Here is a 14,977-nt window from a genome sequence, read left to right on the forward strand (position 1 = left end):
AAAAACAAAATAAGCCGGGCGCGGTGGCTCAAGCCTGTAATCCCAGCACTTTGGGAGGCCGAGGCGGGTGGATCACGAGGTCAAGAGATCGAGACCATCCTGGTCAACATGGTGAAACCCCGTCTCTACTAAAAATACTAAAAATTAGCTGGGCATGGCGGCGTGTACCTGTAATCCCAGCTACTGAGGAGGCTGAGGCAGGAGAATTGCTTGAATCCAGGAGACGGAGGCTGCGGTGAGCCGAGGTCACGCCATTGCACTCCAGCCTGGGTAACAAGAGCGAAACTCCGCCTCAAAAAAAAATAAAAAATAAAAAATAAATCAATAAATAAAGGCCGGGCACAGTGGTTTGTGCCTGTAATCCCAGCACTTTGGGAAGCCGAGGAGGGTGGATGACCTGAGGTCAAGAGTTTGAGACCAGCCTGGCCAACGTGGTGAAACCCCGTCTCTACTAAAAACACAAAAAATTAGCCAGGTATGGTGGCGGGCGCCTATAATCCCAGCTACTCTGGAGGCTGAGGCAGGAGAATATTTGAATCTGGGAGGCGGAGGTTGTAGTCAGCCAAGATCAAGCCACTGCACTCCAGCCTGGGTGACAGAGCAAGATTCCATCTCAAAAATAAAAGAATGGAATGGAGTGGAGTGGAGTGGACTGGAATGGAATGGAATCTCTTGACCCCATTTCCTTGACTATCCCCCCATTTCTTTGATCTGCTTTGCAAAAAATTATCTCTGCTTCCTGTTGTTCTTCTCCCATTCTGACTAAAATCCACTCTTGTCATGCTTTCACCCCTATCAGTGTGTCAGAACCATTCTTGTCAAGGTCAACAGTGACTTCATTTCTACTCAATCTAATTGTCAATTTCTAGTCTTCTTTCTTTTTTTTTTTTTTTTTTTGAGACGGAGTTTCGCTCTTGTTACCCAGGCTGGAGTGCAATGGCGCGATCTCGGCTCACCGCAACCTCCGCCTCCTGGGTTCAGGCAATTCTCCTGCCTCAGCCTCCTGAGTAGCTGGGATTACAGGCACGCACCACCATGCCCAGCTATTTTTTTTGTATTTTTAGTAGAGACGGGGTTTCACCATGTTGACCAGGATGGTCTCGATCTCTTGACCTCGTGATCCACCCGCCTCGGCCTCCCAAAGTTCTGGGATTACAGGCTTGAGCCACTGCGCCCGGCCTCTAGTCTTCTTTCTACCTGACATATGACAAGCTTTTGATGCAATTGACCATTTCTTCCTCTCTGATATACTTTTCCTCCTTAATTTCTAGGATATCACTCCCAATTTTTCTCCTACCTGACAGGTTATTCTTTTTCAGTCTCCTTTGGTGGTTCCTGCCTTCCCAGACCTCTTAATGTTGAAGGGCTCAGGCCTTACCCTTGGTGCTCTTCCTTGCCTACACTCCCTCCCTTGGTAATCATATCTCATAGTTTCAAGGCTTTAAATATAATCTATATTCCATTGATTCCAAAGTATTCATCTCTAGCCCAGACCTCTCTTCTGAACTCTATACATGTCTTCAACTACCTACTTAACATGTCTAAAACTGAACCCTGATCCTTCCTCCTGCCTCATTTAGAGACTTTGCCATCTCAGCTGATAGTAACTTCATCCTCCCAGTCTCAAAAGCAAAAATCCTGCAAGTCATTCTTAGAGTCATCAGGAAGTCTTGTTGGCTCTATCTTTAAAATATATGCAGACTCTGGGCCAGGCACGGTGGCTCGCGCCTTAATCCCAGCATTTTGGGAGGCCAAGGCAGGCAGATCTTGTAGTCAGGAGTTAGAGACCAGCCTGGCCAACATGGTGAAAGCCTGTCTCTACTAAAAATACAAAAATTAACCAGACATGGTGGCCAGCGCCTATAGTCCCAGTTTTTTGGGAGGCTGAGGCAGGAGAATCGCTTGAACCTGCAAGGCGGAGTTTTCAGTGTGCTGAGATCACACCACTGCACTCCAGCTTGGGCGACAGAATGAGACTGTCTCATGAAAAAAACAAAAACAAAACAAATATACACACACACACAGAGACATGCACAGAATCTGGCTAGGCATAGTGGCTCACGCCAGTAATCCCAGTACTTTGGGAGGTAGAGGCAAGAGGATCACTTGAGTTTAGGAGTTTAAGAGCAGTGTGAGCAACATAGTGAAACCCTGACTCTACAAAAATAAAAATAAAAAATTAGTCAGGCTTGTGATGGCATACACCTGTGTTCCCAGCTACCCTGGAGGCTGAGGTGAGGGAATCACTTGAGCCTGGGAGATTGAGAGATTGAGGCTGCAGTGAACTGTGATCACTCCAGCCTGGGTGACAGAGCAAGACCCATCCCCTTTCTCTCTCTCTCTCTCTCTCTCTCTCTCTCTCTCTCTCTCTCTCTGTGTGTGTGTGTGTGTGTGTGTGTGTATGTATGTATTTGCAGAATCATCTTATCACTACCTCTACTCTTCAAGTTGCCGTAGTCTCTCCAGCCACTTACTGCAGTAGGTTCCTACCTTGGACCCTTGTTCCACCCTGAACATACACAGTGTCCAACAATCTGTTCTCAGCACTGCAGCCAGAGTGAAACATTTGCACTGCTTTGCTCAAAATCCTCCAAAGGCCTCTCATTTTACTCCAAGAAAAAGTCCTTGCAGTGTCTTACAAGGCCCTTCATGGTCTACACTGCCTCCCCATCCCTGCCGTTACTTCTCTAGCCCCATCCAGGGCTTCCTTTGTATTCTCAGACATGCCAGGTGTGCTCCTGGGTTTTCACACTGGCTGTTCCCTCTTCCTGGTATGCTCTTTTCCCGGAAATGCACATGGCTGATACCCTCACTTTCCAGTCTTTGTTTAAATGTCACCATCTCGGCCAGGCATGGTGGCTCATGCCTATAATCCCAGCGCTTTGGTAGGCTGAGGCGGATGGATCACCTGAGGTCTGGAGTTCAAGACCAGCCTGACCAACAGGGTTAAACCCTGTCTCTACTAAAAATTTGAAAATTAGCTGGGTGTCGTGGCTGGCGCCTGTAATCCCAACTACTCAGGAAGCTGAGGTAGGAGAATCACTTATACCCAGGAGGCGGAGGTTGCAATAAGCCAAGATTATGCCACTGCACTCCAGCCTGAGGGACAAGAGTGAGACTTCGTCTCAAAAATAAAAGTCACCATCTCAATGAGGTCTACATTTACCACCTTTTTAAAACCTGAAGTCAAAATAAATAAATACGTATTTAAAAAAAAAAAAAAAAAAACAGCTGGGCGCGGTGGCTCACGCCTGTAATCCCAGCACTTTGGGAGGCCGAGGCGGGTGGATCACGAAGACCATCCTGGTCAACATGGTGAAACCCCGTCCCTACTAAAAATACAAAAAATCAGCTGGGCATAGTGGTGCGTGTCTGTAATCCCAGCTACTAGGGAGGCTGAGGCTGGAGAATTGCCTGAACCCAGGAGGCAGAGGTTGTGGTGAGCCGAGATCGCGCCATTGCACTCCAGCCTGGGTAACGAGTGAAACTCCATCTCAAAAAAAAACAAAAAAACAAAACATGAAGTCGGCCACCATTCCCATTACTCCTTATTTCCCTTACCTGTTTTACTTTTTTTTAACCCCTATACTATGTATTACCTTCTAACATTCCATTTAATTTACACTAGAATATAAGCCACAGAAGGGCAGGAATCATGATTTCTTGTTTTATGGCATCTACCAAGCATGTGGAACAATGTTTAGGACATACTAGGCCTCTTGAAAAATACTTGTCAAATAATCATAGTTCTCTTTCTTGAGGACCCAAAATGCTTGTTTTTCACTCAATTTGCTTATCTAAGCAGACAGCAGGATAGGATAGGAAAAAGTAGGCTAATGATTGGGGTCTAGGGTCTAGACTGGGGGCCACACTTGCTATTTGTGTGACCATGGGCTAATTATAGTTGGGCTGGTTTCTGAAAGTTTATCAAGCTATATACTTATGATATATATTTTTTTGTATGTATATGTAAATTTTTGAAGTTTTCTCTGTAAGACTCGGAAGATAACTGGTAGTAACACTATGGGGAATATCTTCACATATTTTCTCTCTATATGTAGACTTTTTAGAATAAAATTGAGATTCTACATGCTTTTTTACAAAACCACACATCATGAATATTTTTTATAACATGAAATATTCCTGCAGGGCATGATTTTTAATAGTTATGCAAGTACTTTGAAAAGAATAAGACATTGGCTGTTTGTGGTGACTCACTCCTGTAATCTCAGCACTTTGGGAGGCCAGAGCAGATAAATTGCTTGAGTCCAGTAGTTCAAGACCAGCCTGGGCAACCTGGCGAAACCTCATTTCTACAAAAAAATAACAAAAATTAGCCAGGCATGGTGTCATGCACCTGTAGTCCCAATTACTTGGGAGGCTGAGGTGGAAGAACCACCAGTGCCCAGGAAGTTGAGTCTGCAGTGAGCTCTGATTGTGCCACTGCATTCCAGTCTGGGTGACAGAGTGAGACTCCGTTTTAAAAAAAAATAAAAACAGGCCGGGCGCGGTGGCTCAAGCCTGTAATCCCAGCACTTTGGGAGGCCGAGGCGGGTGGATCACGAGGTCAAGAGATCGATACCATCCTGGTCAACGTGGTGAAACCCTGCCTCTACTAAAAATACAAAAATTAGCTGGGCATGGTGGTGTGTGCCTGTAATCCCAGCTACTCAGGAGGCTGAGGTAGGAGAATTGCCTGAACCCAGGAGGCGGAGGTTGCGGTGAGCCGAGATCGCGCCATTGCACTCCAGCCTGGGTAACGAGAGCGAAACTCCTCCTCAAAAAAAATAAATAAATAAATAAAAACAAAAATAAAAAGAATAAGACATCATGCAGTGTACCATGGAAATATCATTCTTCCTTTTTTTTTTTTTTTTGAGACGGAGTTTTGCTCTTGTTACCCAGGCTGGAGTGCAATGGCGTGATCTCGGCTCACCGCAACCTCTGCCTCCTGGGTTCAAGCAATTCTCCTGCCTCAGCCTCCTGAGTAGCTGGGATTACAGGCACGCGCCACCATGCCCAGCTAATTTTTTGTATTTTTAGTAGAGACAGGGTTTCACCATGTTGACCAGGATTATTTCGATCTCTTGACCTCGTGATCCACCCGCCTCAGCCTCCCAAAGTGCTGGGATTACAGGCTTGAGTCACCGCACCTGGCTGTCATTCTTCCTTTTTTAAGAAGTTGAAGTTTTGCTGGGCGCGGTGGCTCAAGCCTGTAATCCCAGAACTTTGGGAGGCCGAGGCGGGTGGATCACAAGGTCAAGAGATCGAGACCATCCTGGTCAACATGGTGAAACCCCGTCTCTACTAAAAATACAAAAAATTAGCTGGGCATGGTGGCATGTGCCTGTAATCCCAGCTACTCAGGAGGCTGAGGCAGAAGAATTGCCTGAATCCAGGAGGCGGAGGTTGCGGTGAGCCGAGATCGCGCCATTGCACTCCAGCCTGGGTAACAAGAGCAAAACTCCGTCTCAAAAAAAAAAAAAAAAAAAAGAAGTTGAAGTTTTGTTTTAAAGGATTTTGATTTCTTCCTTTTTCCTGTAGGAGACATGGTCTCAAAGTATCGAGAACCTTTGATCCACACCTTCCTGAGGGGAGTGAGAGATCCTGATGGTGCTCACAGGGCTAGCAGCTTGGCCAACCTTGGGGAGCTGTGCCAGCGACTGGACTTTCTACTGGGCTCCGTGGTCCATGAGGTATTGTATTTTGATTCCTGTCTTTAAAGTGTATTTCACTTGGACCTATGATGCATTTTGGGTTTGGGAGTCAAGAGACCTGGGCTCTTTTTGCAGATCTGCCACTGCCTCCCTATGAGACAGGGCAAGTAAGTCATTGAACTTCCCAAGGCTTCATCTGTCACACATGTATATTGAAAATTATGTTAGTACAGTAGCTCACACCTGTAATCCCAGCACTTTAGAAGGCTGAGTCGGGTAGATTGCTTGAGGCCAGGAATCCAAAACCAGCCTGGTCAACACGGCGTAACCCTGTCTCTACTAAAATTACAAAAGTCAGCCAGGGGTGGTGGTGCATGCCTGTAATCCCAGCTACTCAGGAGGCTGAGGCAAGAGAATCGCTTGAACCTGGGAGGCGGAGGTTGCAGTGAGTCAAGATCATGCCACTACAATCCAGCCTGGGCAACAGAGCGAGACTCTGTATAAAAAAAACAAAAGCAAAATTATGTTAGTAAGGATTTCATAGTTGCAGCTGAGAGGAGGTCATCTTAACCTACCTTAAGCAATAAAAGATGATTTATCATAAAGATTCCCATGTAACTAACACAATTGGAGAAACCTTTAGGAAGAGTAGATAGAACTTTACCCTGAGTCTCCAGGCCATCTGTGAGTCTTATTTTCACTTACAGAAAAATCTCAGGCAAATACTCTGACCCTCTTTGGTCCAGGTACCCTGTGTTCAGGGGGATGGTGTTGTTTACCAAAAAAAAAAACACTTAAGTTCCGTATTTTGCTCAGCATTTCACACCCAGTGCCTGCTATGTAGTAGCAGTAAATGATTGAAAAGATGAATGGTGAACAGTCAAAATGATAGCCATACAAGGTGTTGGAGATAGAAGCTCCTCTGGTTTCAGAGCTTTTTTATCATTATTATTATTTTTTGAAACAGAGTTTCACTCTGTCACCCAGGCTGGAGTGCAGTGGCACAATCTCAGCTCACTGCAACCTCTGCCTTCCAGGTTCAAGCTATTCTCCTGCCTCAGCTGTAGCTAGGACCGTAGACATGTGCCACCACACCCGACTAATTTTTGTATTTTTAGTAGAGATGGAGTTTTGCCATGTTGGTCAGGCTGGTCTCAAACTCATGACCTCAGGTGATCCGCCTGCCTCGGCCTCCTAAAGTGCTAGGATTACAGGCATGAGCCACCACACTCGAACTCAGAGTTTGTTATTTAATGAAATGTATCTCTCGCCCCTGGCCTCTATGAGTATCTTCCTCTAGCCCAGGGGTCTCCAAACTACAGCCCGAGGGCCGCATGCGGCCCCCTGAGGCCATTTATCTGGCCCCACCGCACTTTGGGAAGAGGCACCTCTTTCATTGGTGGTCAGTGAGAGGAGCACAGTATGTGGCAGAGCCGCAAAGCACCGCATAGCTCACGTACAGTACTACTTCCGGTGACGCGGGATGCACGCGTTATGGCTCTGGAAGCGTGTCATATGATGCACATCCGGTCTGCGGCAGCGGTGCCCCACATCACCGGAAGCAGTGTGAAATAACAGCAGAAGTAGGAAGAAAGGCAAAGCACTATAACCATTACTACACAGTACAGTGGCCCCCATACTCCCCCAAATGTACAACAACATAATGGGCCCTATAACCTCCCTTTGCCCAAAAGTCTCCACCTACATTACTACACACCGTGTTTCCCCTATTATAAGACCCTGTCTTATATTAATTTTACCCTCAAAAGACGGGAGCCATCTTATTTTTAGGAGGTGTCTTGTAATAGGGGAAACATGCAGCAGTGGGCTTCCCACGGAAGAGGCCTACCGCTGCTGCAGATGTCCAGGACACTGTATACACAGTGTCACAGGCTGATCACCGCCATCCCTGTATACAGCACTGGAGGCAGTGCTGGGCCTGTGACACTGTATACCGCTGTCTGAGATAGTGGAGGCAGCAGCACTGACTGTGAAGGGTGTCACACCTTGCATAGTCCGGCCCTCCAACGGTCTGAGGGACAGTGAACTGGCTCCCTGTGTAAAAAGTTTGGGGACCTCTGCTCTAGCCTCTTAAATTGTACCTTTGCCTTGTATGTATGTACTCATAAATATATCAATATATATATATTGAGTATCTACTGTGTGCACTCACTCTGCTATTTATAGATGATGATAGACAGAAAAAGACTAGTTAACATGTGGCCAGGAGTCTTTACTATCAATGTATATGACCACCTTAAATTGTTTTTTTGGAAGAAGATGCCTTATAAATTGATTATACATAAGTGAAATACAGTTTAAATTACCTCTTTTTTGAGATGGAGTCTCTTACTCTTTCACCAGGCTGGAGTGTGGTGGCGCATTCTTGGCACACTGCAACCCCTGTCTCCAAGATTCAAGTAATTCTCCCACATTAGCCTCTTGAGTAGCTGGGATTACAGGTACACGCCACCACATCCGGTTAATTTTTGTAGTTTTAGTAGACATAGGGTTTTGCCATGTTGACCAGGCTGGTCTCAAACTCCTGACCTCAAGTGATTTGCCTGCCTTGGCCTCCCGAAGTGCTGGGATTATAGGCATGAGCCACCACACCTGGCTAATTTTTCTATTTGTAGTAGAGCCAGGGTTTCACCATGTTGGCCAAGCTGGGCTTGAACTCCTGACCTGAGCTGATCCACCTGCCTCAGCCTCCCAAAATGTTAGGAATACAGGCATGAGCCACCACGCCTGACCACCTGTTTATTGATAAGAGATCTTCTCATATAGAGCACATAACTTCATAAGAACTACAACTTAGAAGACTGTAATGCTGGGTTCTTTTTACAACATTCAGTATGCTAGGGCTGACCATATTGAACATTGAATCAAACCTGTGTGTGTGTGTGTGTGTGTGTGTGTGTGTGTGTGTGTGTGTGTGTAGGGACAGGGTCTTGCTCTGTCATCTTGGCTGGAGTATAGTGGCACAATCACAGCTTGCCACAGCCTTGAACTCCTGGGCTCAAGCAGTCCTCCAACCTCAGCCTCACAGGTAGCTGGGACTACTGGCACATGCCGCCGCACTCAGCTAATCATTTTTTGTTTTCTTGTAGAAACAGGGTCTTACTATGTTGCCAAGACTGGTCTTGAATTCCTAGACTCAAGTGATCCTCCTGCCTTGGCCTCCCAAAGTGCTGGTGATGTAGGATTTTTCTTCTCAGTCACTTTGCAAGCCAGGGACCTCTGGCCAGGAACACCCCACCCTGGCCTCACCAGCCATGCTGGCATGCCCCAGCTCATCTGTGTTATAGCTTGTACCACATTCCGCAATTCCCAAGCTCTTGTACCACACCCAAGGAAAATGAGGATACACTGGACATTGAAGGGTGAGGAGGGTGGAGAATAATTATATTAAGTGATGAAACAGCTCTCAGCAGAGAAGGGAGCTGGAGAGAGGACATGAAGGGCAGGTTGTCTTCCACAATGTCAAGTTGTCTCTTCTATGGCATCCACCCATCTCCCCCTCTGCTGATGTCTGAGGCACAAGATTCATGCTGATTCATTTGTGAGTATGCAAAAAAAGGTTAAAACGAAGGCACCACTCAAGGGTGGGCGCAATAGTATAGGAAACCAATTAGGAAAGGGTAGGTATATGTAAAATAGGTGAATGGTGGGGACCAATCAGAGGAAAGTGTGTCAACAAGAAGACAAGTTTTCAATCCAGTCAGAATTTAACTTGTAGCTTGGTTTTGGGGTTTTAAACTCTCTTGGGCTTGGAGGTGGGGTTTCACCAGGTACCTGCCCCTATCTGCCTAGGCATTTGGCTGCCTCCTGTAGATATCACTGGGATTACAGGTGTCAGCCATTGCACCTGGCCTTTTTAAATTTTTCACTAGGTTGTTTTTAAGACAAGGTATGATGTCTCATTTTCTATTCTCAGCATAAATTTTAATTCTTTCTAGTGGAACCAAAACCTCCTGAACCCCTTTCAGTGTCATCCAAATCTTAAACTTCTTCTATTTCTGGATTAAAAAAAATTGTTCACAAATGAGCTATGCACGTTTTTTCCTTTTTTGACTTCAAACTTTTTTTTTTTGAGACAGAGTCTCACTCTGTCGTCCAGGCTAGAGTACAGTGGCGTGATCTCAGCTCACTGCAACCTCCGCCTCCCAGATTCAATCGATGCTCTTGCCTTAGCCTCCCAAGTAGCTGGGATTACAGGTACTCATCACCAGGTCCAGCTAATTTTTGAATTTTTAGTAGAGACAGGGTTTCACCATGTTGGCCAGACTGGTCTCAAACTCCTGACCTCAAGTGATCCGCCCACCTCAGCCTCCCAGAGTGCTGGGATTATAGGCATGAGCCACCCCACCCGCCAACTTCAAACTTTTCTTTGCCAAAATAGAAGAGTATACCACCAACGTTTACACTATAATCTTTCTCTCTGACACCAGCTTCTACATCTATAAAGTGTTTTGCAGCCAAACCAGACCATGGAGCCACTCTTCCATAACACCCAGAAGGAAGGACTATCTGAGTGTCCATTTTCACAAGAACTTTCTCTGTGGGTGATATTGTATCATAGGTCAATATGTCATAGCCGGCAGGCTGCATGGACCCCTGGGTTGAGGCCATGGGGTGTTCAGAGAGCAGGGCAAAGCAAGCTGCATGCTGCCCTCCTCTGTAGGCTGGGTCCGCTAGCTGGGGAAAACGGCATGTGTCATATGAAAGCAGGGCATGGCAGAATGAGAAGCTGAGTGGAGAGGATCAAATATTTTTGTTTGTTTGTGACGGAGTCTTGCTCTGTCACCCAGGCTGGAGTGCCGTGGTGCAGTCTCAACCCACTGCTGCAGTCTCAACTCACTGCTGCCTCTGCCTCCCAGGTTCCAGCGGTGAGAGGATCAAATCTTAAAAAGGACCTACTGTGGGGACTTTCTCCTTTTTTAATTTTTCTTTTTTTTTTTTTTTGAGATGGAATCTTGCTTTATTCTCCAGGCTGTAGTACAGTGGTGCAATTTCGGCTCATTACAACCCCCACCTCCTGGGTTCAAGCGATTTGCCTGTCTTAGCCTCCTGAATAGCTGGGATTACAGGTGTGAGCCACCATGCCCAGCTAATTTTTGTATTTTTAGTAGAGACAGGGTTTCACTATCTTGGCCAGCTGGTCTTGAACTCCCAATCTCAGGTCATCCCAGCACCTTGGCCTCCCAAAGTGCTAGGATTACAGGTGAGAGCCACCAAGCCCAGCCCTGAGAGGGAATTTTCTTCAATGTCTGGCAGTTGTGTCATATCAGTAAGCAGGGAAGCACACTCACAGATGTATGCGTTCACTTGAATTTATGGTATTTCCTGATTCTTAAGCTTTATATATTTTGCTTTATTTAGTTATAAGGGCTACTCTTGTTATTAAATTTTAACCTAGATTTTCAGAAAAGTTACATGTTAGTTATTTCCTTTCCTTTAACTCTTCTCTGAGGGATCACCAGGCATACCCCTGTTCTCCAGTTCTATATCTTCTTTTTTTAATAACTTGAAACAATCATTTTAAGCACCTACTTAAAACACAAGTGCTCTAATGTATGTGAACCATTAGGCATCTCATCCTGTTTTAGATGGACTTAGCAAATCCTTGTTCTTTAGTATGATTAATTTGTAATACTTAAGAGGCCTATTTGGTTATATTGCCTGAAGATTTCAGATTAGTGTAACTTTTCTGGATGTGATATTGAAATGATTCCCACAATTTTTTCTCTGTTTTCTTGGTCTCTTTACATAACTCAAACCAAACTGAACTGTAAACCATGTACTAAAACAAGTTGCTGGTCCATGATCTGAACCAAACCTAGTTGTAATTTTTTTTTTTTTGAGATGAAGTTTTTGTTTGTTTGTTTGTTTGTTTTTGAGATGGAGTTTCGCTGTTGTTACCCAGACTGGAGTGCAATGGCATGATCTCGGCTCACCGCAACCTCCGCCTCCTGGGTTCAAGCAATTCTTCTGCCTCAGCCTCTTGAGTAGCTGGGACTACAGGCGTGCGCCACCATGCCCAGCTAATTTTTGTATTTTTAGTAGAGACGGGGTTTCACCTTGTTGACCAGGATGGTCTCGATCTCTTGACCTCGTGATCCACCCGCCTTAGCCTCCCAAAGTGCTGGGATTATAGGCGTGAGCACCGTGCCCGGCCTGAGATGAAGTTTTGCTTTGTTGCCCAGGCTAGAGTACAATGACATGATCTTGGTTCATGGCAACCTCCACCTCCTGGGTTCATGTGATTCTCCTGCCACTGCCTCCCGAGTAGCTGGGATTACAGGCATATGTCACCACATCCAACTAATATTTGTATTTTTTAGTAGAGATGGGGTTTCACCATGTTGATCAGGCTGGTCTCAAACTCCTGACCTCAGGTGATCTACCTGCCTCAGCCTCCCAAAGTCCTGGGATTACAGGCATGAGTCACTGTACCTGATCCTCCAAATATTATTATTTTTAAATAATGGCTTTATTGAGATAGACTACACACTATACAATTCACCCATTTAAAGTGTATAGTTCAGGCCAGGTGCAGTGGCTCACTCCTATAATCCCAACACTTTGGGAGGCCAAGGCAGGCAAATCACTTGAGGTCAGGAGTTCAAGACCAGCCTGGCCAACATGGTGAAGCCCCCTCTCTATCAAAAATACAAAATACATTAGCCAGACATGTTGGCACATGCCTGTAATCCCAGCTACTCAGGAGGCTGAGGCAGTAGAATCACTTGACCACAGGAGGCAGAGGTTGTAATGAGCTAAGACTGCACCACTGCACTCCGGTCTGGGTGACAGAGTAAGACTTTGTCTCAAAAAAAATTAAAAATTTTATAGCCGGGCGCGGTGGCTCAAGCCTGTAATCCCAGCACTTTGGGAGGCCGAGGCGGGTGGATCACGAGGTCAAGAGATCGAGACTGTCCTGGCCAACATGGTGAAACCCCGTCTCTACTAAAAATATAAAAAATTAGCCGGGCGCGGTGGCTCAAGCCTGTAATCCCAGCACTTTGTGAGGCCGAGGCGGGTGGATCACAAGGTCGAGAGATCGAGACCAACCTGGTCAACATGGTGAAACCCCGTCTCTACTAAAAATACAAAAAAATTAGCTGGGCATGGTGGCGCGTGCCTGTAATCCCAGCTACTCAGGAGGCTGAGGCAGGAGAATTGCCTGAACCCAGGAGGCGGAGGTTGCGGTGAGCCGATATCGCGCCATTGCACTCCAACCTGGGTAACAAGAGTGAAACTCCGTCTCAAAAAAAAAAATATATATATATATATATAAAAAATTAGCTGGGCATGGTGGCTCGTGCCTGTAATCCCAGTTACTCAGGAGGCTGAGGCAGGAGAATTACCGGAGCCCAGGAGGCGGAGGTTGTGGTGAGCTGAGATCGCGCCATTGCACTCCAGCCTGGGTACAAGAGCGAAACTCGGTCTCAAAAAAAAATAATAAAAATAATAAAAAATAAAAAATAAAAATTTTGGGCCGGGCGCAGTGGCTCAAGCCTGTAATCCCAGCACTTTGGGAGGCCGAGGCGGGTGGATCACTAGGTCAAGAGATCGAAACCATCCTGGTCAATATGGTGAAACCCCGCCTCTACTAAAAATACAAAAAATTAACTGGGCATGGTGGCGCGTGCCTGTAATCCCAGCTACTCAGGAGGCTAAGGCAGGAGAATTACCTGAACCCAGGAGGCAGAGGTTGCGGTGAGCCGAGATCGCGCCATTGCACTCCAGCCTGTGTAACAAGAGCGAAACTCCGTCTCAAAAAAAAAAATGAAGTGTACAATTCTGTGGTTTTTAGTACATTCAGAGTTATTGGTACAATCACACACACCGTTTTTTTTAGAGATGGGGGTCTTGCTATGTTGTCCAGGCTGGTCTTGAACTCCTGAACTCAAGTGATCCACGTGCCTCAGCCTTGGAGTAGCTGGGACTGTAGCTACACATCACCATGCCCAGTTTACAAAAAAAGAAAGAAAAAAAGAAAATTTAAAATAGGCATGAATTTCAGAAAAATGTTTCCCATCTCCAAATTGACCAGCTGAGACTTGATGGGATCTATATGCTTTATAAAACTAATGAACCTGAACACTAACTGAATATCACAACTTCTGAACTCTAAACATTGAGACTATATTTATTTTTGAATTCCTAGACTCTTCTCTTCTACAGGAAACTGTAGCATGCTAGCAGCATATGATTTACTATCAAAAGTGTTAGAGAAATTGCTTGGTTTTGGTTGATTAGGAAGATTGAGCTAAAGCAGATTTTGTAACATTCAAGAAACATCTGTCAAGAGACCCACCTGACCTATTAACAAAAGATAACAAAACTGCCAGACACACTTGGGAATGGAATGAATGAGAGCCCAGCTACACCATCTGTTTACCTGCGTTCACTTGAGCAAATGACTTTGAGCTCAGTTTCTTGATCTAGAAAATGGGATGAAAATACCTATAATGCAAGATTGCTACAAGTATATGTTTGATATAATTATTAAATAATTTTATTGAGCGCCTACTACATGCCAAGCAGTATTCTGGACACCTAAGACATACCACTCTTCAAAATAGGCAATGATTCCCTTCATGGAACTTCCGTTCTAGAGAGAGTAGACTGATAATAAATGCTATATATAATCAATAAGTAAAGTATCTAGTATATTAGACAATGGTAAGTGCTATAAAAAAAAGGAAAAGTAAAGGAAGGGAAACTGATCAGGATTATAGTCTTAGGTGGTGGGGCAGTTTCACTGCTAAACAGGGCGTCAAGTGAACCTTACTCAGAAGATGACATTCTAGTAAAGACATTTTATTTTTCTATATTAAGATTTTTCTTAAGGAACATTTTGGTCATTTGAAGGGGGCTGATGATGACAGTGATGAGGATGAGCATCAAGGAAATAAGAACAGGCTGGGTATAGTGGCTCACGCCTGTAATCCCAACACTTTGGGAGGCTGAGGTGGGTGGATGACCTAAGGGTCAGGAGTTCGAGACCAGCCTGGCCAACATGGTGAAACCCCAACTCTACCAAAAATATAAAGATTAGCTGGAAGTGGTGGCAAGCACCTGTAATCTCAGCTACTCAGGTGGCTGAGGCAGGAGAATCTCTTTAGCCTGGGAGGCAGAGGTTGCAGTGAGCCGAGATTGTACCACTGTGCTCCAGCAAGACTCCATCTAAAAAAAAAAAAAAATAAGGAAATAAGAACAGAGTGACCAATGTCCTCTAGATGTCCCCAGCCATATGTTTTCAAAACAACTGCCATGTTAGGGGCTGAGGATACTTGTCTTCTGGGTGTGGG

General features: G+C 45.4%; 1 protein-coding gene across 9 annotated transcripts in view; it reads left to right on the forward strand.

Moving 5' to 3' along the window:
* Positions 1-5,480: 5,480 nt before the first annotated feature.
* Positions 5,481-14,977, forward strand: part of HAS3 (hyaluronan synthase 3) — a 113,182-nt gene continuing 103,685 nt past the window's right edge. For 6 of the 9 annotated variants that reach the window (XM_039473971.2, XM_039473969.2, XM_039473972.2 and 3 more), the window contains exon 1: positions 5,496-5,696. The gene's annotated coding sequence lies outside the window, so the exon portion shown is untranslated. Of the gene's footprint in view, positions 5,697-14,977 lie in introns of all 9 variants that reach the window. The other 3 variants (XM_074405449.1, XM_074405447.1, XM_074405451.1) reach the window with 2 other exon arrangements.

The sequence above is a fragment of the Saimiri boliviensis genome, chromosome 1 (genome assembly GCF_048565385.1).
Source record: "Saimiri boliviensis isolate mSaiBol1 chromosome 1, mSaiBol1.pri, whole genome shotgun sequence".
In the NCBI taxonomy this organism is placed as follows: domain Eukaryota; kingdom Metazoa; phylum Chordata; class Mammalia; order Primates; family Cebidae; genus Saimiri; species Saimiri boliviensis.